We start from the raw sequence: 23118 nt of genomic DNA, 5'->3' as shown, positions 1-23118 counted from the left end.
CAAGGCATTATTCCCTTACTATCTAATAGTAAATAGTATGCTTGTAAATCTTAGGTTTATTTCTAAATTAATAGAAAATTTATATGATTCAATCCAAAATTTTGGTGAATTCTATACCTATACGGGGTTATTGCATCAAACACTGAGATTCAGAGCGCTTCCAAAGCCCTTTGATTATGTTGATCTTACTCCAACTTATCAATAGTTTTGTGAGTAATGAATTCTCTTTAAAGGCGCGTGTAAAGTCCTTTTGAGTGTTCTTGATGAATCATTCTCATGAAGCCCTTTTGAGTCTTCCGAGAATCTTAATTCTAGTTTGTTGCTAAGCTCGATAGTCATCGAGTCCATTTTCCTCCCACTTGTTGTTTTGGAAATGTATTACTTAGAGCAACAAATATTATGTTCTCATTTAGGTTGTGGAGGTAATGCCCGTAATCTCACTTGAATGCTTACAAAGAGACATGTATATTGTCTTTGGGTAAAAGTTCGTTGTGAAACAAATGGTTAGCTCCCACTTGCGCTATCTTAGCCTTTAATGAGCCATTAAACTCCCACTAAACAACCTAGCTCTTGCTATGCCGGTTAGCTCCCACTGAGTCCCTTTCGCTCCCATTGAGCTAGTGAGCCCCCACCGAGGCTAAGAGTTTTAGACATATACTTGAAAAGACGTTTAGAAGTTAATTCTATCCATAACTGATTATGGCGTCCTTTCTTTGCTCCGACATTTTGTTTAGTGTAACATTAGTAATTTGTGCAAATCTTTAAGAACATTATAGGAAGGGATGTGATCCATCATTGTTCGAGTCATTTTTAAATGGCATCGAGGTCTCCGTAAAGACACACTATGTTCTTTGTGGAGTTATTTATGAAAATTTCAATTTCATAACTTTGTGATGGTCACGCTTGGCTCAAGCAAACATTGCTCGATCTAATCTAGATGTTTTGATATCTTGCCAAGTCAATTTTGTACTTCATTGAACTCTTGAACTATTCAAGGTCAAGTTTGTTCACATTTGATGAATATAGCCATATTCTTTCAAATTCTTCGTGAAACGTTGAAGTAATTAAATCCTCTTTAGCTTTCGGAGTCAATTGTCTATACCAAGAACAATAGCTCTTTACTTTGTCGATTTTGAACAAGTAAGACTTGCTTGTCTTAGAACGATTCCGAATCGATCAACTGTCAAGAGCCTATATAGCCTTAAGTACGTTCTTGTTATTGCTAAAGATGTCTGGAACACAAATCATGTCTGTGATTTGAACGTTTTTAGTTTTGATGTTAGGGAAATGTTTGTTTATAATCAAGCATTCCTCACTCATGGTTTAGACAGCCATGCCATTTAAATAAATTCACAACTATTGCTCTTTACTTTGAATGTGAGTCTTTCCGTGTGTTAATGGATTGTTTGCTGATTATAGAACATAATAACTATTTATTTGTTCCAGCCTTAGCTTAAAAGGTCTTTAAACAAAGCATATGACCTTACAACTGATGTAGCTCTTCATGCTTCATTCTAAGCTTGTAAGTCAATAACTTAGCTTATCTTTAGTAGTTTGAGGTCACTTTCAAAGTGTAATACTCAAGCAGTATCTGATACTTGTGAAGATAATAACTTGCTAAGTTAATTTAGAATAACATGAACTCTTTAGCAGAAATGGAATCTTATTCCTTTTCTTTATTCCTCGTGTCCTATAATTCTTATCATACTTTATCTCATAATCTTTCAGAATCATTTCTTTGAGAGTCATTGACTTTTATATTTCGTTAGGCATAATTAAGCATCTAATGCGCCGTATAACAAAGTTCCATATTTTCCTTTAATTCGTACTTGAATTAGTACATCAATGAGTTGTACTCACCAACGTATAAAGTGAAAATATATATTGGTTGTCAAGTATTGACAATTTTGAGTTTCCAACTCAATACTTCATGTTTATCAAAACTACCTAGTATTTTGAATACATGATGTCCAACTGTCCTTTTGGACTTATAAAAGTCATTTATGAGAATTGTATTTTAAAAATACCTCTCCTTTCTTTGAGAACTATTCTAAAAAATATCCTTTACCAATCATGCAAAACAATATAGTTTGATTTGGAATTCTACAAATATAAGTGCAAAGTATAACCATTTATCAAGAAAACAACATAATAAGTTTGAAATTTAAAATCATTCATGCAAAATTTCAATCTTATTAAGCGTCTTATCCAAGCATTAAATTTGTCCCCATTTGGGAAGAATAAGGCGATTCCAAGATCCAAAGAAACAAAGAGTGGTTAAGCGTTCTTTGGCTTGTCTTAAAACTCAATCTTCTAAGGTAAGCAACTCTTTGCTAATGGCTCCAAGCCACTCTTAGTTGGTTAAATCGTCACATCTAATGCTCTCTTAACAACTTATCCACTTTGCCACAACATGTTAGGACTCCATCACTCATATCGTTGAGTATAACCAAAACCAACATGTATGTGATGTCTTGCTTTAGCAAACCCATCATCATACCTTACGTATCCTAGGGAATAATAGTGATGCCTCGCTTTGGCGTAGCCCATCACTACTTTTAATAGGTCGATAAGTGTTGTTTTGGAATGGCAAGTTTTACTCAATATTTTAGGGACCTAGGGTTTCTATGTTGGTCGATTTAAGTGAACTTAATTAATCATTCCAACATTTGAAATCCTAAACACGCATCTAACATATAAATCACACATATATATAATCATAAATATATATATTGAAAACTTAAATAAAGATGCATTTGGCAATTAGAATGACCCCTTGATTCTTTAAGTCTTCAAGGGACGGCTTTTGCAACTTCATGGCTTCGTCTTCCAAGAAACTTCATCTTCAAGACATGACCATAGTTATGCAAATACTAGAATCTACGATTAGTACTAATCTAAATATTAAGGTACAAAAATACTCAAGGGTTCGCAGACCGTATTTAGATTTACAAAAATACATCACAGATCGCAGTCCGTATTTTCTATCCTAATCGGGCCCCACTAGTTGCCATTTCATAAAACTTGTGAGAGAATATACATTCCATTCACAATTTGTGAATGACCCAAGCATTTTACAATGATAAACAAGTAACAATGCATAAAACACGCATAAACTAGTAACTAATTTAGGTTTTTAATCCAATTAACATGCCTAATTAAAACTAGTCAAAGTTGTTTAACCGATTATGTAATTTAGCGCAATTAAAATTGAAGGTCCCACTGAATTCCGCTTCCATCTTAATTAATCCAATTAATTAAGTCGGTAAACCAAAAATTTTGTCAAAATTAAATTTTGCCAATGCCGCTCAAAACCGAGGCCTAGCCTCAAAATTAAAACATTAAAACAAAAATAATTAATTAAAATAATTAAAACGGAAAAAGAACAAAAAAAAATGCGTAGTCCAAAATGTCTAAGTGCCTAGCACCAAGACTTGGAGTGCTCATTGCACCACATTGCTTCACAATCAATGTCCACGCACACTAACCCCTATCAAGCACCAAAAATGCATACATACATATATAGCATGCCCAGCACCACAATAGCCGAACCACGCATAGGGCCGCACCTCCTCGAGGTAGCCCCTTGGCAGCCACATGCGGGCTGCTATGCATCCCGGCTCGCCAAGGGATGCTTTACCCTCGATTTTCGTGCAATATCCTGTCCAAATTAATTTTAGAATTAATAAAATGAGCCAAAAATGAAAAATTATTACAAGTCCAACTTAAATAAAAAATTCATCAAGGTGCACATAACCAAAATTATTTCCAAGAACCATTCTTTAATAAAATTGGTTTAACTTGGTGCAACAAAATGAACAAGGGTAATAACTCACTATTAATTTAAATTAATCATGAGATTTTGACAAAATAAAGTGGGGTTGGAATTATGAACACAAATATTCAAATAAAGATTCCAACTTTAACTTGTGAATCCTTGAAAAATTATATCTTCCAACAAGAAGATAAATCAAATTTCTATCACAAGATTAAAACTTTATGATTCCAATCAACTTAATACATGATTAAATCAAAAGTTCAACAAAAAATTTATGGAATTTAGCAACTCAAAGTTCCAACCACTTAAAACAATTAAAAATTGGATCTGTAGTACTTAGAAGCCTCAAAGAACAAATTTTTCACACATAATGTAATGAATTTGCAATTATGTGAAAATATAAACCAATCTTTCATGCACCAATTACTACCAAGTAACCATGCTTAAAGAGGTTTAAAATGCAGAAACGTTAAGGAAAGAACCAAATACATAACCACCATAAATATGCCATTAAAAATTCAAGGTTAGAAAGACTTAAAATTTTTCGTCAAAACAAAAAATCCCTCGAAAAAGGCATTTCTGGTCATTTTTTGGCTAAAAACACAATCCTATAAGGGTAAAACCATTTCCAGAACACCTTTTCCACCCGAAATTGACTATTTTTGGGCGAAAATCAAGGTTCTAGGCTGAAGACAACTTTAATACGAGCTTAAAATTAATAAAACCGAGCTACAAATCTAATTAGCAACTTAAAACCAGAAAAATTAAGCCACAAAAACACCTTGAAAAATATGATTTTAAAAATAAATGAGCAAGGCTCTGATACCGCTGTTGGGTTTCGATGAGTCTGACTCACCGCGGAAGAAAACTCGAGCCAAGACCACACTCACAATAAATATATTCATAAAGCATAATTAACTTAAACAACAAGATTAAGAAAGAGATTAATACCTTTAGTGCGTGCTTCGTTCACTAAAAGAGCTCTTACTTCGAAAGCTCTAAATCTCGCTCGCATGAGAACCTCCAACGGAAGTCCACCAGCAACTCGACCCCTAAAAATGGTCCAATGCATAGGGGTAAGCTAAGCCCGACCTAAACCCGAGTAATTATATTTGTTCAAAGGTTTTCTCAATGGAGATGCCTTTATCAACACCTTACTAAAGTGAACAATCCTAAGGTATGCCTTAGCTATTTATAAGGAGTGCATCCTTGTGAATTCCACTCATCTTTTAATGTGGGACTTTTTCACAAAAAGATCCCACATAGAAAAATGTTGAAATCAATCCTAAGTTAAATAAACTAAGGAATAACAAAGTAACAAGTGTCACATGGTTAGGTGACGACCACTTCCTTACTTGCTCCCTAAGGCAAGTCACATGCATTGTAATCTAACCATGTGGTACCCAATCTTGAGCCCTAAATTGGGTTCGGTTGGGCCGCCACCTTTTGGCCCACAGCCATGACCCGCCACCCGGGTCCACGGCTCGCTGCCCCAAGGCACACTTCCACGTGGCGCGTTGCCACTTGGTGGCTGCCAACGTGGCACGGCGCCACCTTGGCGCCGCCACCACCATGGTGGCTGCCATATGTGCTGCCACATGGCATTGCCACGTGTCGCACTTCTATTTGGCGCGCTTCCCTAGCCTTTCACGCGGCTAGGGTTTTTACTTGTTACTTGAAGCATTTTCCCGTCTCGCTAATTCCTAAATTTTGGCTTGACTTTTAAGATTCGGTTCCGACGCTCTAAGCTCGGAATCCGATGTCTTTGTTCACAATACTCGGGCGACTCATTAATTCCTTGCGAATTAATTCATCGCATCGGTTCGTTAGTTGCTTGGGTGTGACCTGAAGGGTTCAGTCAAGATTAAGTTGTAATATTAATTATACATTAATATTACTGATCGGAAGCGGCCTCCACCTAGGCGTTCTGATCACTTGACCTCACTGAATAATTAGCTTTCTAATAATTCTGAACCCTCTATTGAAATAATACACTTGTTCGAAGCACACCATTCCTTTCAACCCTCAGTTAATTATACCTTTGACGCCTTGGTTTAAGGACGGAACCTTTTGTCAAGTATGGATTCCTTGGAGTGCTTAGGGGAAATATTATGTATGAATAAGGAGGCTAGTGTTTAGGCTAAAGAGGAAGAAGAGAATGATTTTTGGTGTAAGGAGAGAGAGAATGATTTTTAGTGCCCCGAAACTTCAGAAATAAGATTTGTATTTATAGAGGAGAAGAACAGGGAGATGCACGGAACCCTAGAAGAGATAAGAGCTACACAAAACCCTAATTGGGCAACGTGACACGGTGTTGGGCAGCGTGACGCGTTATAGTCCACCGTGACACGGTGATTTACATCGTGTCATGGTGTATAATTTGTCTTAAAATGCGTCCAGATTCATAAGCACGTGAGAAAAAACACGGAATAGACACGGGAAAGCAACGTGACATGGTGAATATTACCATGTCACGGTACAAAGCACCGAGCCACTTTGGCATGCACCGTGGCGCGACATTTTAGTTGTTGCGCAGTAATTCCTGTTTTTTTCGCGTTATTAAAACTATGATAACATTTGATCTGTTACTCGGAATAAGGCATATAATATATAATTGGAAATCTTATCGAGTCTACTTTCTATCCCTATTAAAATTATATGAAAATCATTTGTAGATTTTATGATATGGCCATTTTAGTGAAAGGGTGGTTGTTTTTGGCCGAGTTTAGTATTTTGCTCATATCTTCTTCGTTTTAAATCGGAATGGGGCTTATGATTTATCGTTGGAAATCTTATTAAAAGGCCTATACAAAAAAATAGTAATTGGATCAAAATTATAAGGCCACAAAATAGTTTCTTTCGATTTTGTGATGTGGACACGAAAAGTGAAAAGTAAGTTATGATTTAGCAAAATGGGCTTAGAATTGGGATGGTTTAAGAAACTTATTGGGGTTGAATATTTATTTAAGCACTCCAAAGATTAAATTCTCAACCCGACCAATAACAGCGATGAAAGGTTGTTCATCACCGGGTTTGGTTTCGGGGAGACATTTTTAGGTGTCTACAGTCGCCATCTTCTAAATTATGTCTTTACCTTGACTCGATCAATTTGATTGACAACCTTCGCACCCTAGTGAAAATCATCAAAGACCTCGATACCTTGCGATCTTCAGTTAGCTGATGTTGAATGCATACTCTCCTAATACTTCGGTGTAATTAGCTCTACCAGTACCTTGGCACATTTTAAATGTAATGAGTCGGTACTTTAGCTCTTGTGCTTTCTTGTGAACCAATACCTCAGTGCTTGTAATGAGCCAATGTTTAGGCGCTTAAATCAATAAGATGATCGTCTTCAAGCCAATCACTAATCATGATTGTAATCGAGCCGACTACTAAACATGTCAATTGCTTTTTAGGGACTAAATGGCGTACCAAGGAATCCAAAATACTAAATAAGGTCCACACAAACTCCTTATGGGGGCCAGGAATTGCATTGTTGAAGAAAGAAAGTCCAACGCGTGGTGCAACGTGATGTCGTGACGCGTCAGGATAATCGCAGCGCGATAATTTTTTCGCGTCGCGATAGAGTCGCGTTTTCCGGATTAAAACCCCTTTTTCTTCCTTTTTCGCCGAGTTATTAATTTTTTGCTCTTTTTTGCTCAAATTTTTGTTTTGCTCGTTTCTCAACTGAATTCGCTCAAACATTTTACAAATCAAAGCTTTTCATCTGTAGTTTGCCGATATATTTAAGTTTTGCTCCAACTCCTCTCAATTTGGAAGAATTGAACTTATGTTCTTTGTGAATTTCCGGAAAATCAGAATATAAACTTGCTTATTTTGCTTTATGTTTTGAATTTCTTGCCATGAATTTTCTTGTTTATGCTTGTATAATTCTTTATGAGTGTTTTGATACATGTTTAGCTCGATTTGGTGAAGAAATGAGCGATTTGCCATTGTTGAACACCTTAAGTTCATAAGCACAATGTGACTCGTTCTTCATGTTTTTGCTTTATTTTTGTGCTTAATTTGTCACAATATTTTTCATAGTATTGCATGAAATTATTTGGTTGCTATAAAACCTTGTTATTGCTCAAATCAAAATCATGCTCTGTTTTAGCACTACAAACTATGTTTTTTGACGAACATTGTATCATGCGGCTAGGCAAACTCTAGATACTATAGAACCTTCAATTTATTGTTCTTATTTGTTCAACATAATGAGTATGGCTCGACGTCGAGTTTCCTGCTCCTGCTCTCGTAGGGCTCACCGAGAGGTCGAGCCCGTCGACACGGGTGAAGGTACTTCCACTAGCCTGGGGAAATTTCCTAAGTGGGATGGACACACTCTGTACTTCTCGCCCATCCATCACATCTGGGAGTGCGTACGACACGGCTTTGCTGACGATTTGGTTCGTTGCCATGGCTCGGGCAACCTTGACATTAGACGGTTGTACGAGCTTTACCTCCGGGATAACTCGGAGCTGCTGGCGCTTTGGGAGTCATGCGACATGACTCCCTTTTTCCACGCTGCATTGCTGCTTCAACTTTTGCATTCGAGCCATTACCTAGTTCGAGCGTTGGTAGAGTTCTTCTAGGACACCACTAACAACTTCCACTTTCCATGGGGTGAGATAACGGTCACCCCTCTCGACTTCTCCATTATTACCGGACTCGAGTACCGGTCTACTGTAGTTCCTCTTAGTAGGGATCTTACCCTTACTTCGCCGGAGGTTTACGAGTTGCTGGGTCCTATCATTGTTCGGGCGCGTGCCGAGACTGGATTAGTAGGGACTAGTCCTCAATCTATCCGCTGGTCTTTGCTTGTGGAGGCCTTTAGAGACGATGCGACCACCCCGGAGCAGCGGGTGTGCATCTTTGTTTTGATTTTTCGATTATGGACTTTCTATCCTAACTAGGGTAGTCGAGCACTACTCTACTACCTTCCTAATCTCCGCAACCTGTGATTAGTTGGGACTTTCGATTGGGCCAGCGTGGCCTATGCCGACTTCCTACTCGGGCTGCGACTCGCCTGTCGTCACCAAAGCTTTAGGGAGGTCACTCTTTCTAGCTTTTGGAAGATCGCAGTGGTATACTCTATTTTTACTTAATGGGGTTAGAGGTCTTGTGCGTCGGCTTTTGTTGACTGTTAAGCTTTTCTGTCATCACGGGTCTGGTTCTACGAGTACTTCTGGTCTTCCGTGCCAGCACGGTCTCTACCTAGGGGGCTCCTTATTGCTGCCCGCTTGGGAGGCCGCTTTCCTGGTGTGGTGGCCACCGCTCATGTGCGAGAGGTGCTTTTCGCTGTTAAGATCATCTCCTTTGTTGTTATTATTTATTTTTGACCCCTTTTGTAAGATTTGACTTAGAGATGTCCTCTTAGCAAGGTCCTGATGTGTTTTACCGTTCATGGATGGGATTGGATGGTTCTACACTTTCTTACCAATACACCGCCCAGAAGCGTTACTTTTGGGGAACTTACGACGCCATGGTGTACCTGGGTGAGAGTGTTGCGGTTTAGCATTCCTCAGAGGTTTTCGTCATCTAATCTCATCCTCCAGCGCATATGATGGACTAGGCGCGCATCCGAGCTCACATAGATTTGTCGCCGATCGATGCGAATTGGTAGAGCTTTAGCCATCCGGGCTGATCTTATGGGGATAGGCTGATGAGTGTCATTTATGGCACTCATTTAGCCTCTTTCAGGATGAATTTCAATCTTCTTTGCAGCACTTTTATCCCTTTTTCTTTAGTTTTATATGACATTTTCTCTTGTTTGGGCTTTCTCATTTGTTCTTCCCATTTTCTTAAATTTCATAGTTTATTTTGCCTTTTCTCTTTTATTTGTTTGCTTTTCTTTGATTTCAAGAGATTGGTGATGGCTAAGATTTAAATGACCTGTTCTCGGGATTTACAAGGCTTAAGATGCAAGCCGGTCCCTCCCTTTGAATCTCAAATTTGAAGGGGTGCAAAAACCAAGTCTTCATGACCGCGCTCTCAAGCTGCATGGGCATTAAATCAGTGTTGAACCCACCGTGAAGACCTTTGGAAACTGCCACCCCCAACATGCATCAAGTGGAGCACACAAAAGCATTAATGGACACACAAGAAGGAGGTGCCCTACTCCCAGGCGCGAAGAGTAGTGGCGCGGCCGCGCAAGAGAGAGGAGCGACCGCGCAACCCTTCTCCCCTTGTTCCGTACCCATTTCATTGCGACCGTGCATGTAGAGGAAAGGGCGTGCCTATTGGGGTTATTTTTGGACGTTTAACTAACTCCTCCTTTTTTAGATTTACTATATATAGAATTTCCTTATTTCTACAGAGAGAATTTGATTAGAATTTGTAATAGATTGGATTTTTAGAGAGAGAAGCTCAAATTGGGGAAACTTCTGTTCTTATATTTTAGAGAGAGAAACTTGGTGATTTCGATGAATGCTACTTTCAATCTTCTTCCTCTTTGATTTTGATCAAAGTTTTGTAAGAATTCTTTACTCTTTAATGCAATTTTAGTTTTGATTCTTGATATTTGATTGAATTACTTGTTGTTTGTTTGATTTAATTTTTTATAGCTTGAGTATATTTTGAATACAATGTTGATGATTAAATTGGTGATTAGTTTAGTTTTGCTATTCAATTTTGCAATGGGTAGTGAGTAGATTGCTTGTTAGGGATGTGGTGAAGCATGTATGAGTGATGATTCATGGCTAAGTGGGGGATTTTTATTGATCAACTTTGTGATTAAATTGGTTGGTGAAATTTGTGCATGTGTTTGATTTCTTGAGGAGTGATCAACCTTAACTATCAAGCTAGATTATAATAGTTTTCATTGATACGAGAAATTGATTTGGAAGCTATTATTATTAACTGATCGTGTTTTGCGATTTTCCTTTGAAGTCATTTGTAGAGACATCTAGCTTGATCCTAGGAAATAGCTTTTAAGTGATTTTGATTACATTTTCTACTTTCTCTCACATTGTTCGATTGGTTGAATTCTTGCCCAATTAGTATGATTATCGTGAGTGTATGTGGATCCTAATTCCTTAACATCCTTAATATCGTTTCACTACTACAAAAGGAGTGTTTTTTAGACGCTAAAGCCTCGACGCTAGACCATGAGCGTCAGCTTATAAATATAGTATCCGCATTTTTTAGAAGCTTTTTATGGTCGTCGACGCTAGACCATGAGATTTGGGATTAAAATGAATTACCCAACAAATTCACAAAAATCCCTTTGTTCCTCTTCTCAACCCTAACTTATTCATATCAATTTCATTCTGAATTCTTCAAAGAGATTCATTTAATCTTGGACTTCACTTATAGATCTTGTTCTCCTTTCATTATCATAGCTTCTCTACTCATCTGCAGTTGTATTGGATTTCGGCATCTCTGTGCCGATAGATAACATTGAGGTACATCTGTTCTTATTTATTCGTTTTTTCCTATTTAAAATTGAGTTATTGATTGGTTTTAGAATTTTCATTTTCAATAATGTTACAAAATTATTGGAAGATATTGGTTTGATTCATGAACAATACAGATTTTAGGGTTTCATTATGTATATTGTTTATTTCAATTTTTTGTGCTACCGTTTTAGTTTAGAACAACTAACCATTATTCACACATTAGAACTTATACGAATGAAGATCGTTGTTTGATTCTTAAAAAATAAAATAAAATAAAAGGGGAACATTGTTTGATATTACAGTTTGTTTAACTGTTCTTTTTTTTTTTTTTTTGATGAGTCGCGTTATTGATGCTTATGTCTATTCTGATTCTTCCTAACAGTTTTCACGTTTTTTTTCTTGGATGATGGCTATTGTTGACTTATTGGGTTCAAAGTGAGAATAGAAGATTATATCCATGTGAATTGATTGAAGTTCTAGTTTTTTTTGGCGCATTTCAAAACAAAATGATATGCCATTGTTCTAAATTTTTTGTAGAAGATAAGATAAATTGCCATTATTCTAATATTTTTGATAAATTATCAGGAAAATAAGAGGGGGCAAAAGTTAATGGATCCTACAGTAGCAAGCTTCAATGGGGTGTTCAATAAATTCAAAGAGGAAGTTAATTGCAAATATCAAATCAAATTGCATCCTCTTTTTGGCTGACAAATAACCCTTCTACTATACTCTGTTGCTGTAATGTTGATAAAGGCTACACTTTTGAGAGCTTATGCAGGAGATAGGCCAACTTGAAAGACCCCTTACCACCCTTGGAGGGTCAAGGTTTTAGCCTCACGGGTATTCCAACCCTTATTCGATGGGAGAATCATGTTTCTGCTACGCGTTTGGAAGACCAGGAGGCTCACATTGAATCCAATATTAGTGCCCTTCTCAGTGAGTCTAAAAGTGATCAAATGTACTTTGTTTAGTTGTAGTTGCAGATTTTTTTAAGCTAGACTGAAATAATAAACATGCTTAGGTAGTGGTTGTAGTCTTAAAAAACAAAAACATAACTGATGTCTGGTTATTAGGCTATTCTACTGAGTAAGGTTGTTACTAGTTAATAAATGTTTAGCATTTCCATTTTATCCTACCTTTATACTATATGTATTGATCATAAAACACTTGTTATTTATGAAAATCAAACTGTCTTTTGGGTAGCAACATTTTCTTCAACATTTACTTTTTGTGGAAGGTCGTATCTCTTTATGTCTGGTTGTGTTGGTGTTTTATAGTGAGAAGAGAAACCATAGCTTGGAGTTTTTTTAGTTTTGTCGCGGCGCTATATTTTGCTGCTGTTATTTTATCGTTGTCCTGTAGCTGTAGTTCTGTTTGTCCCAAAAATTAAAGACCTGCAGTCGTTTTTAGTCTCTAGTCCCTTCATGAAAGTTATAGATCTCAAAAAGTTATCCAACCTAGGCTCAAGAATTTCTCAATTTGGAATTTTGTGCTAGGAGTTATACCTTCTAGAACTTTTATGTGGTATGCTGACTTGATTCTATCGCAGCGGGATTGTTATTTTTACTCGATGCTTGTGTGGGTTGTTGCGTTGAGTTGGGTGGGCTTGCTAAAATGAATACTTTGGCTTTTCTTATTTGTTTTAGTCTATTTTTCCTCTAGTTAATTATATATAACTGTTATTTAAAGAAGAACTATGGTTGTGTTCTTGCATTGAAATGATTGATTTTGGTGCTTTACAGAATATGAAGTGACTTAAAAGGATTCGTTAGTCGTTACATACACTGAGGCAATTTATCAGCAAGAGGTGTAAAGAGTAAGAGGAATTTTTCAGTAAGAGGTCAAAAGAGCAAGAGGTGGCTCCTTACTTGGGTTCTTCACAGGTTATCAATCCCCAACAGTAATTATTGTTTCATATAAATTCCCATTATTAGAAAAAGTTTCAGGTTGATTACTATTTTCTGATTAGCACATATGCACACTCATATATATAAGCTCGCTATACTTTCCACAACTTCACAAGTAAACTAGTTCTTTATTGAACACACACCGACAAGGTAAAGGTAGTAATATAGTAGTTTTGCCATGCATATCCTTATTAATTACTATTAAAATATCCATTGAACTGAATATTGACTATATGATTTGGTTGATGCAATACCATGTCCACTATATGTATACATGAAATGTTTAAATAAGAAGATTTTGAATTGATCCATGTAAGAGGGGATTAACCGTTTAAGTGCAACATATGCCCCCTATGGTTGCTCTGAAGTTAGTGCTATCTATTATATTTTAACTACTGTTTTCTATTGAGCTGTGCGGTTTTCTATCTTCTTTATATAGGTTTATCAAAACTTTGTTAACTCAGACTTGGATATGAGTGTGTGGCCCTACTGAAGTTTCAGGTGTGAAACTACAACTTTCCCTCTCTTAATTATCCCCCTAGATTCCCTGTCTCAATTAAAAAGAAATGTGTCTTATGCATCTGCACGTTGTAGTTTTCATGTGTTGTGATTCTTATTTCTTCAAACTGTTTATGTGCTTCTGTCATCCTAGGATACACCCTAAACCACTAGTTCCTGCCAATGATCAAGAAACATCAAAGGGTGTATTGTGAATTCAAGGCCAACAATGATTGCTCACAATGTGAACTTTGTTTTATGCTCCCTTGCAATCAGATTAAGGAGCAGCTAAATTGGAGATTAATAGAGGTTTTTTTGTGATGAAATGAGCAGATTTGTTCCACTACAACTAGTAACGAATGAAGTATAAGTTGGAATCATATCTTTTGTAACACTACTACAAAATGAGTGATTTTTCGACGTTATTGCCTCGACGCTGGGTAAGGGGTGTCAGTGGGTAAATTTAGTATCCGTGTTTTTTTTAGCAACTTTTTTTTTTCAATATTATCACAAAATTATGATCTGATGTTGTTTGATTTTTGAATATATGCTTGCGATTTAAAAGAAGTTTATATTCAATCGATTGAATTGTAGATTTCATGTGCGAATTTAAAAGACGTTTATATACAATCGATTGAATTGGTGATTTTGAAGTAAATTCCTAAAGAAAAGTTGTGATTTTGAGAAGTAGTAAGTAGTGAAGCAAAGAGAACCAAACCGGAATTGTAATTTTCTTGTTCCTTTTAATTAGATGTTTGATAGATTTTTTTTTTCGTTAGTTTTAATCAAATTCAATTCATCTTTGGTTGTTGCTTTTACCTAGCAAATGTTACTTGTAATTTTGTTGGTGTTAATATGATTTTACAATTTAATAATTAATTCCTCCTCTAGATCTATGCATCAAATATAGTGTTAAAGTTCTTTTGGTTTGCTTTCTTCCATTCTTTTTTTTAAAGACGTACTAGGGACTGTGATTAAGAGGTTTTGAAGAAGTTTTTTCTTCACTTGATCTCCCTGATGCTCTTGTCTTGCTGACATAATATAGCAGCCACATTGGCAGCGTCATGGCTGGTTGCTTGGCAACAGGTTGGGTGTTGCAGGTACCTATATGCTGTTGCTTTTATTATTAATTGTTGTTCTGTTTTTGGTCTTGTTTGATGTTGCTGCTGTTATTGTTTGATGCTGCTGTTGCACGCATTGAGGTGTTATTGCAAACTCGCTACTGCCTTCCTTTGTTGACTGAGATGCTGCCCCAGCTATCTTCATGGATGTGTTTATGTCCTATCTTGTGTGTGTGTGTGTGTATGTGTGTGTGTGTATGTGTGTGTTTTCGTTGTTGTGATTGTGTCCAATCTTGTGTTATTTAGACTTGAATCAATAAAAGAAATCATTTTTGTGAGCTTATAAAACTACTAGGATTCTACTTTGACAAAGCTAAGTTCGTCAAGGGAATGCATCTTCGGGACTTCTAAACAAAGCATCTGAATTCTTAGGAAAGGCAAAACATCAGGTAACAAAGTCACATTTTTCTTTATAACTGAAATCAAAGCTGAAATCCAGAACTGAATTCAGATCTGAAGTTCAGAACTGAATCCAGAACTGAATTCAGAACTGAATCCAGAACTGAATTCAGAACTGAATTTAGACCTGATTTTTTGGAAGTTTGAATTCAGAACTAAATTCAGAACTGAATTCAGAATTGAATCCATTTATACTGCTTGTCTGCCCTGCTCCCTTGCTGCTTGCTGTCCTGCTCCCCTGCTGCTTGCTATCCTGCTCCCCTGCCTAAGCTGAATGCCTGAGATGTCTACGACTTATCTTCCTTCTTTTGCTGCTATATCATGCTGCTATATTTGAGTCTAAAACCATGATATAAAGCATGATGGAATGGAATATTATTTTATTTGTAGTTCTATACTAATGAATGTGTGGGATTTCTTTGCTAAGGTTGAGCAAAGATTAAGGCTGCTTAAGATATTGTGAGCCACTCTAATAATGTTAATAGAATAGATCAGCAATATAATGAGATTTGGGGATTCATTTACTACATAAGAAATAGCTCTTGAGTTTTTAAGGGAGAATGAATACTTTACCTAAAGAACCTAAATCCAACAGAATGGTTTTGTCCTGTTTTTTCTCAACACTTACTAGCTAACATGTCAACTTCCAATCTGTTTCCCTTTGTTTAGCTAACATGTTAGCTTCCAATATGTCAGCTAACTTGTCTTCAGGGGGAAATCATTGATGTTTCTTTCTTGGCAGTTTGATTTTTTTTAAAATAAAACGCACATATGGTTTTCAATTAATGATTGATTATACTATTATGATATGAATGATTAGCATTTTCTAGTCCTATAAGGTCATCTTTGTGCACATGTTATTTGATAGTATCTTATCTCGATAGATGATTAGAATCCTCTTCTTATATTTCTTCAGGCACTAGTATAATTACTAAGAAAAAATGTGAACTTCACTTAAAATGTTGAGTGCTTTTCCTGTGCTCTGATAATAAGTGTTGAAAGCATAAGTAGTATCTTATCAGGTTCATAGCAAGGCTCGCCTGCAATAAAGGGGAACAATCCTCTTGTCAACTCCATCTCTTGCAGTACAATAAGTCTGGTTTGTCGTATTATTAGACAAAACAGACCCATACTGATATAGACTGGCTTCCCATTTTCATCGAATAATCCCCAATTCTTTTTTGAGGTGGCCTCATCCTTTGGCATCCCCCTTAGACAACCAGCCTAATGTTTGGGTAATGCTTGTGTGTGTGTGTGTGTGTGTGTAAGATTGTTGTTATAAGACTGCCTGCCTGACGTTTATAAGATTCCTGTTGTAAGTGTTGGCATTCTCAAAGACGTTTGTGTAATGCTTGTGTGTGAAATTCAAAAATGCTTGTGAGTGTGTGTGAAATTTAGAGCTTGTGTGTGTGTGTGTGTATAAGCCTATATTGTGTAATGTACTAATTTATACTTTTTATTTTTTTTTTTTTGAAGATTGGAAAAGGCAATGTAGGTGCAACAAGAGAATAGGTCGGGACAATTGAGCATCAAAACAAGCGACTAAATCGTTTATAACGCCGTCATCTATCTATTTTGGTTTTTAGTCTTATTTATGTTAGTGATGTATTTATTTAGGGATCGGACAAGCTACTATAATATGCGACTTTTTTTATTATTATTTTTATTAATTGTGTTGATGTTTTCTTTTATAAATTTGGCAATTAACTACGTACTCTTATTATTGTTTATTAATTATTGTTTTTTTTTTAATCTGATCTAGTTATATAGAACATTTGTTTATTTTAATTTTAATGTTATTAATTTAATTTATGATAAACTTAAATAACTATAATGTATATATGATGGTAATATTTTAATAAAAGGAAAAAAAAGCTTAAAAAAAATTCTAGACGCTTTTTAATGTCTACATATTTGCGCATTTTCAAATTTCAAAGAGTTTCCCGTCATACCATAGGCTGACACGAATAAACACAAGACAGCAAAAAGCGTCGCTAAATTTGATTATGTGGACAACAAAAAGCGTCGCTAAAAAACTACACACATTTGGGATAATGCGCGAAATACGTAATTTTCGACGCTTCGTATATTAGTTTGGACACTAAAAAGCGTCGAGACTCTCGACGCTTTTTTGTGTCCTTGAATAATTTTCGACTCACGGATTTTCGACGCTTTTTTTCAGCGTCGAGAAATAATTTTTCAACGCTTTTTAGCGTCGAAAAAAGGCCTAAAAAGCGTCCAGAAAACACGCTTTTTGTAGTAGTGTTTTTGTATTCATTTAGTAGCGTTGTTTAGTTTTTTAGACCAACCCTTACCTAGATTTCTGGATAGCTTAACTTGAGACTTTAGCTTTTACCGCATTCACTTGGGTTCGACCCAAACTTACCCCTACACTTAGGGTTGGGTTTGGTTGTAAATTTGGTTTTGATTGGGGGATACTTAGAAATCAATGACCTAGGTTTTCCTCACGTCAAAAATGGCGCCGTTTCCAAGAAATGGCATGGTTATTTGCTATTGTTGATTTAGTATTCCATCTTACTTGAAAATACAAAAAGATTTTCTTTCTTTTAGGCTACATTTGTAACCGTGCTACTAACCTTTTCTTTGAGATTGTATGCGTAGATCTTGTGTTCATTCTCTATTTCCTTTCGATCCAGAAATTGAAAGGACAATTACAAAGTTTAGAGTTACTAGACGTTCTCCAAGGCAAGAAGAAGTGCAAGGCATCATAGGAGATAACCAAAGAGTGGCAATAAAGGAGTTAGGAGTTCTGGGAGCCTATAGGTATGAGAGTGGGATTGCTCTACCTACGAAATTGGCAAATGACTTTGAGATTAGACCGGCCATGATTACCTTGATGTAGAGGCGTCAATATAGTTGTGCAAAGCATGAGAGTCCCATCAACCATCTTAAGGAATTCGAGAAGTATTGCAACACTATCAAAGTGAGTGGGGTTTCTCAAGAGTTTATTCGCCTTAAGCTTTTCCCTTTTCCTCTCATTGGATGTGCATTGGAGTGGTTGGACAAGGAGTTGAAATCAAAGTCCTTGAGGACATGGGATGAAGTGACTAAGGAGTTTTTATCTCAATTCTACCCACAAAAGAAGACGGCCGAAGCAAGAGCTCTCATTCAAAGCTTTAAGCAAAAGCTAAATGAAAGTCTTTATGAGGCATGGGAGAGGTACAAGGAATGCCAAAGAGAGTGCCCATACCATGGGATTCCTACCTATCAAATCATCCAAATCTTCTATTGAGGTATAAGCCCTCGAGGAAAATATTGCCTTGATGCGAGAGCTAGAGGACCAATAATGAACAAGACGGAGGAGGAAGTCGCGGACGTCATTGAAGATGTAGTGAGGCATTATATGGATTGGCAAGATGATGAGCGTGAAACAACTTGTCCTCACAAATCTCGGAATTAGGGAAGGAAATGACCTCCATCAAAGCCAAACTTGAGAGTGCTTCATCACAAGCACCAATTCTTCCCTCCTAAAAAAAGGGGAGAGGTACATTTCCTAACTCAAATCCCCTTCCCTCTTCTAGAAACATGTCTAGTGGCTATATGTTTTGTGATTTGTGTGATTCATATGATCACGATGCTTCAAATTGTCCTAATGTTTCTTTTGATGGATGTGATGACTATGTTGGCAATGTAAATGAACATGTGAATTATGCGTCTAATAACAATGTTGGACCTAGATTTGGTAATCAAAGAAATAATGGGAATAGGAACTATCATCATGGGAATTTTGATAATTATAACCACAATAGGAGTTATAGAAACCAAGGGTTTTAAGGCAACTATAACCACCAAGGTTATGGTGGTCAAAATCAAGGCCAAGGATATGGGAACCATAATCAAAATTATGGTAATCATAACAAAAATAGCCAAAATCAAGGTCGGGGCAATTGGAGTAACCAAAATCGAGGAAATTTTCAAAACAACAATCAAAGGGGTCCCCCACCCGGTTTCCCTCCAAAGGTTTAAGGTCAAAATTATAGCTCTTATGCCCAATCATTTTCTTCTAGAGGTAGGTTGGAGGATGTCACTGAAAATCAAATCAAGGTGTTGAACACTTACATGTCATCTAGTGATAAGAAGTTTAATGACACGATGGCTCATAGTAAGATGTTGGAGAATAAAATTTCTCAATTGGCAAATGTTTTGAAAGAGCATGCTAGCCCTTCTTCTCTACCATCTCAAGGTTTAGATCCCAAGAGACCAACTAATAATATAGTGACAAGGAGTGGTAGGATTCTTAAGAATGTAGAGCCTAAGAAGAGTGTGGCGAAGGAGAGTCCTAAGGAAGTTTTGGTTGAGGATGAGGAAGGAAAAAGCTCTTCGAGTGAGGATGTAGGTGAAAAACCAATTAAAAAAGGAAAAGAGAAAGTAAGAGAAGTTATCAAACCTAAGCTCCCATATCCCCAAAAGTTCAACAGGCACAAACAAGATGAACAATTTGGCAAATTCATAGAGATGCTTAGGCAACTTCATCTTACCTTTCCATTTACCGATGTCATTGACCAAATGCCGAATTATGCAAAATTCCTTAAGGACATCTTAAGTGGAAAAAGAACTTGTGATGTGGCGGAAACGATTAGCTTGACCGAGAATTGTAGTGCAATCATTATGAACAAGATGTCTCCCAAGTTGAAAGACCCCAGAAACTTTTCTATCCCTTGTGCTACCTATAAGATGCAAATTGATAATGCCTTGTGTGACTTAGGAGCTAGTGTTAGCCTTATGCCATATTCGGTTTATCAAAGACTTGATTTAGAGGAACTTTCGCCTACCAATATTACCTTACAACTAGTCGATAGATCGATTAAGATTCCAAAAGGTAAGGTAGAAGATGTTCCTTTGAGGGTACGAAAGTTTGTAATTCCGGTTGATTTTGTTTTTCTTGAAATGGATGAGGATGCCAATATTTCTATCATACTTGGTAGACCTTTCCTTGCTATCTCGGGTGCCGTGATTAATGTTAAAAGTGCTAAGATTTCTCTCAAAGTTGGAGAAGAAGTCATTGAATTTTATTTGAATGAAAGCATGAAATATCCTTCTTCTTCACTTTAAAATTGCATGAGAGTTGAAATCTTGGATGATATTGTGAATTCTATGCATGAGCACTTGTTCACTTCTAATGATCCATTTGAGTGTGTTTTGTTGAGTATGGAAAAGATAGGTGAGCATGGCAAGGAAATGGCATTCTTTGAAAGAGTCATTGATGAGAGAATGGAAGAGAGTAATGCTCATATTTGCATTGGAATTTCAATTCAAGATGTATTAAAAGTGGCCTCAACTAAGGAAGGTAAAGGTGTTCCAATTGTAGAGATCAAACCTCTATCATCACACCTTCGGTATTAATTCTAGGGATCCAATTCTACTTATCCCGTTATTATTAGCTCCTCCTTGAATAAGAGTCAAGCTTAAGAGTTGTGTGGTGTTTTGAGAAGGCACCAAGGTGCTTTAGGTTATACAATTGATGACCTCAAAGGTATAACCCAGCTTTATGTTCACACCATATCACTCTTTAGGAAGGCGCCTCACCTAGCATTGATAGGCAACGAAAGCTACACCCTCAAATGGGGAAGGTAGTTAAGAAGGAAATCACTAAGCTATTGAATGCGGGAATCATATTCCCCATCTCTAGCTCTAGATGGGTTTCCCCAGTCCATGTTGTCCCAAAGAAATGAGGCTTGACCATTGTAGAGAATGAGAGAGATGAGCTCATTCCTACAAGGACAATCACGGGATGGCGAATTTGTATAGACTATTGACGTCTAAAAAAATCCACTAAAAAGGATCATTTTTCCCTTCCCTTCATTAATCAAATTCTTGAAAGACTAACAAGGCACAAGTATCATTTTTTTCTTGATGGATATTCCGGGTTTTTCCAAATTCCTATTCACTCGAATGACTAAGAGAAAACGACTTTTGCTTGTCCATATGGAACTTTTGCCTATAGGAGAATGCAATTTGGGCTTTGCAACGCCCCCTCCACTTTCCAACGATGTATGATGAGCATATTTGGAGATATGTTGGAAGAAGAGATGGAGGTGTTCATAGATGATTTTTCGGTAGGTAATGTTTCATTTGAAGCTTGCCTTGAGAATCTTGAGAAATGTTTGGCTCAATGTTAAAAGGTGAATTTGGTTTTGAATTTGGAGAACTGTCATGTCATGGTTGAGGAGGGCATTGTCCTTGGTCACAAAATCTCTCACAAAGGCATAGAGGTGGACAAGGCGAAGATTGAAGTGATTGAAAAGCTTCCACCTCCGGTTAATGTGAAATGGAGTGAGATCTTTCTTAGGGCATGTCGGGTTCTATAAAAGATTTATCAAGGATTTCTCTCTAATTGCAAAACCTCTCAATGATCTTGTTTAAAAAGATGTCGTATTTGTATTTGATGATAGATGCTTGGAAGCTTTTAACAAGTTGAAAAAAGCTTTGATATCTACTCCCATTGTCCAAGCCCCGAGATGCGATTTGCCTTTTGAATTAATGTGTGATTCTAGTGACATGGCCATTGGGGGAGTGCTAGGTCAAAGGGTGGATAAGAAGCTCCATGTCATCTACTACATGTCAAAAACCCTTAATGGAGCTCAAAGGAACTACACAACAACGGAAAAGGAATTCTTGGCAATTGTGCATGCTTTTAAAAAGTTCCGTTGTTACTTGTTGGGTTCTTAGACCATTATCTTTACGGATCACGAGGCTCTAAAATACCTTTTTCCCAAAAAGGAGTGCAAGCCTAGGTTGTTCCGTTGGGTGCTCGAGCTTCAAACTTTTAATATAGAGATAAGAGATAAAAAAAAGAGCGAAAAATGTTGTGGCGGACCATCTTTATCGCCTTGAAGATTCCCAAATCCATGATGATGGTTCTCCAATTGAGGATAGGATACTTGATGACTCCTTGTTGCCATTGATGTGAAGGAGCTCCCATGGTTTGTCGATTTGGTCAATTTCCTTGCATGTAGGGAGTTTCCATCTTCATTCTCTAAGAATCAAATAAAGAAGCTCAAGAGAGAGCCTAGGCAGTATTTATGGGATGATCCCATCTTGTACAAACGAGGAGTTGATGGCTTGCTAAGGCGTTGTGTTCCAAATGAGGAGGTGTTAAATTTTTGAAGATGTGCCACTCAGATCTAGTAGTGGACATATGGGTGTTTCTAAAACCCCTACTAAGATTCTTCAAAGTGGTTTGTGGTGGCCTCATCTCTTCAAGGATACATGGGGCTTTGTTAAGTCATGTGATCGATGTCAACAAACTGGGAACATTTCAAAGTGCAATGAGATGCCTCAACAACCTATCCTTGAGTTGGAAGTATTTAATATGTGGGAAATTGATTTCATGGGACCGTTTCCTTCTTCTTTTGGGAACCAATACATTCTTGTGGCGGTGGATTATGTGTCGAAATGGGTTAAGCCATTGCCTCCCCAACAAATGACCACAAGGTGGTGATGAAATTGTTCAAAAAAATCATTTTCCCAAGATTCGATGTTCCCAGGGCGGTGATTAGTGATAATGGCTCATATTTTGTGCATAATGCCTTTCGAAAGATGTTGAAGAAGCATGGGGTTCATCAACGTTTTGGCCTTCCTCATCATTCTCAAACAAGTGGACAAGTAGAGGTGTCCAATCGTCAAACCAATTAATTCTTGAGAAGACGGTTGCTAGAATTAGGAAAGGTTGGGCGGACAAGCTTGATGATGCCTTGTGGGCATATCGAACGGCTTTTAAGACTTTTATCGGCACTACTCCATATCGTCTTGTCTATGGCAAATCATGCCATCTTCCGGTGGAACTTGAGCACCGTGCTCTTTGGGCGATCAAGAAGATCAATTTTGATTTAGGAAGTGCGGGAGAGCAAAGGTGGCTAGATCTTAATAAGTTAGAGGAGCTTAGGCTTGATGTATATGATTGTGCTAGCACTTACAAGGTGCGTTCTAAGGAAGCTCATGACAAGCTTATCAAGAAAAAGGAGTTTTGTGTTGGTGATAAGATCCTCCTCTAC

At 37.1% G+C, this 23118-nt stretch overlaps 1 long non-coding RNA gene and 1 pseudogene across 3 annotated transcripts; one reads left to right on the top strand and one right to left on the bottom strand.

Annotated features, from left to right (window-relative positions):
- The first annotated feature begins 10894 nt into the window (after window positions 1-10894).
- LOC145567505 (uncharacterized) lies at window positions 10895-16769 on the top strand. Of its 3 annotated transcripts, none has more exons than XR_014095658.1 (5): window positions 10895-11184; window positions 11764-12114; window positions 12921-13061; window positions 13525-15093; window positions 16580-16769. It is a non-coding gene; the product is annotated as an uncharacterized LOC145567505 (long non-coding RNA). The 3 variants fall into 3 exon arrangements; XR_014095659.1 differs by having other exon boundaries at window positions 12921-13586; window positions 13738-15093; XR_014095657.1 differs by having other exon boundaries at window positions 12921-15093.
- A 1455-nt stretch (window positions 16770-18224) lies between these two features.
- LOC145569720 (small nucleolar RNA R71) lies at window positions 18225-18322 on the bottom strand (annotated as a pseudogene).
- Window positions 18323-23118: the final 4796 nt, after the last annotated feature.

The sequence above is a fragment of the Chenopodium album genome, chromosome 11 (genome assembly GCF_948465745.1).
Source record: "Chenopodium album chromosome 11, dcCheAlbu1.1, whole genome shotgun sequence".
Lineage (NCBI taxonomy): Eukaryota > Viridiplantae > Streptophyta > Magnoliopsida > Caryophyllales > Amaranthaceae > Chenopodium > Chenopodium album.
Note: the sequence above shows the minus strand (reverse complement) of the source record. Positions and strands in the feature narration are given on the sequence as shown.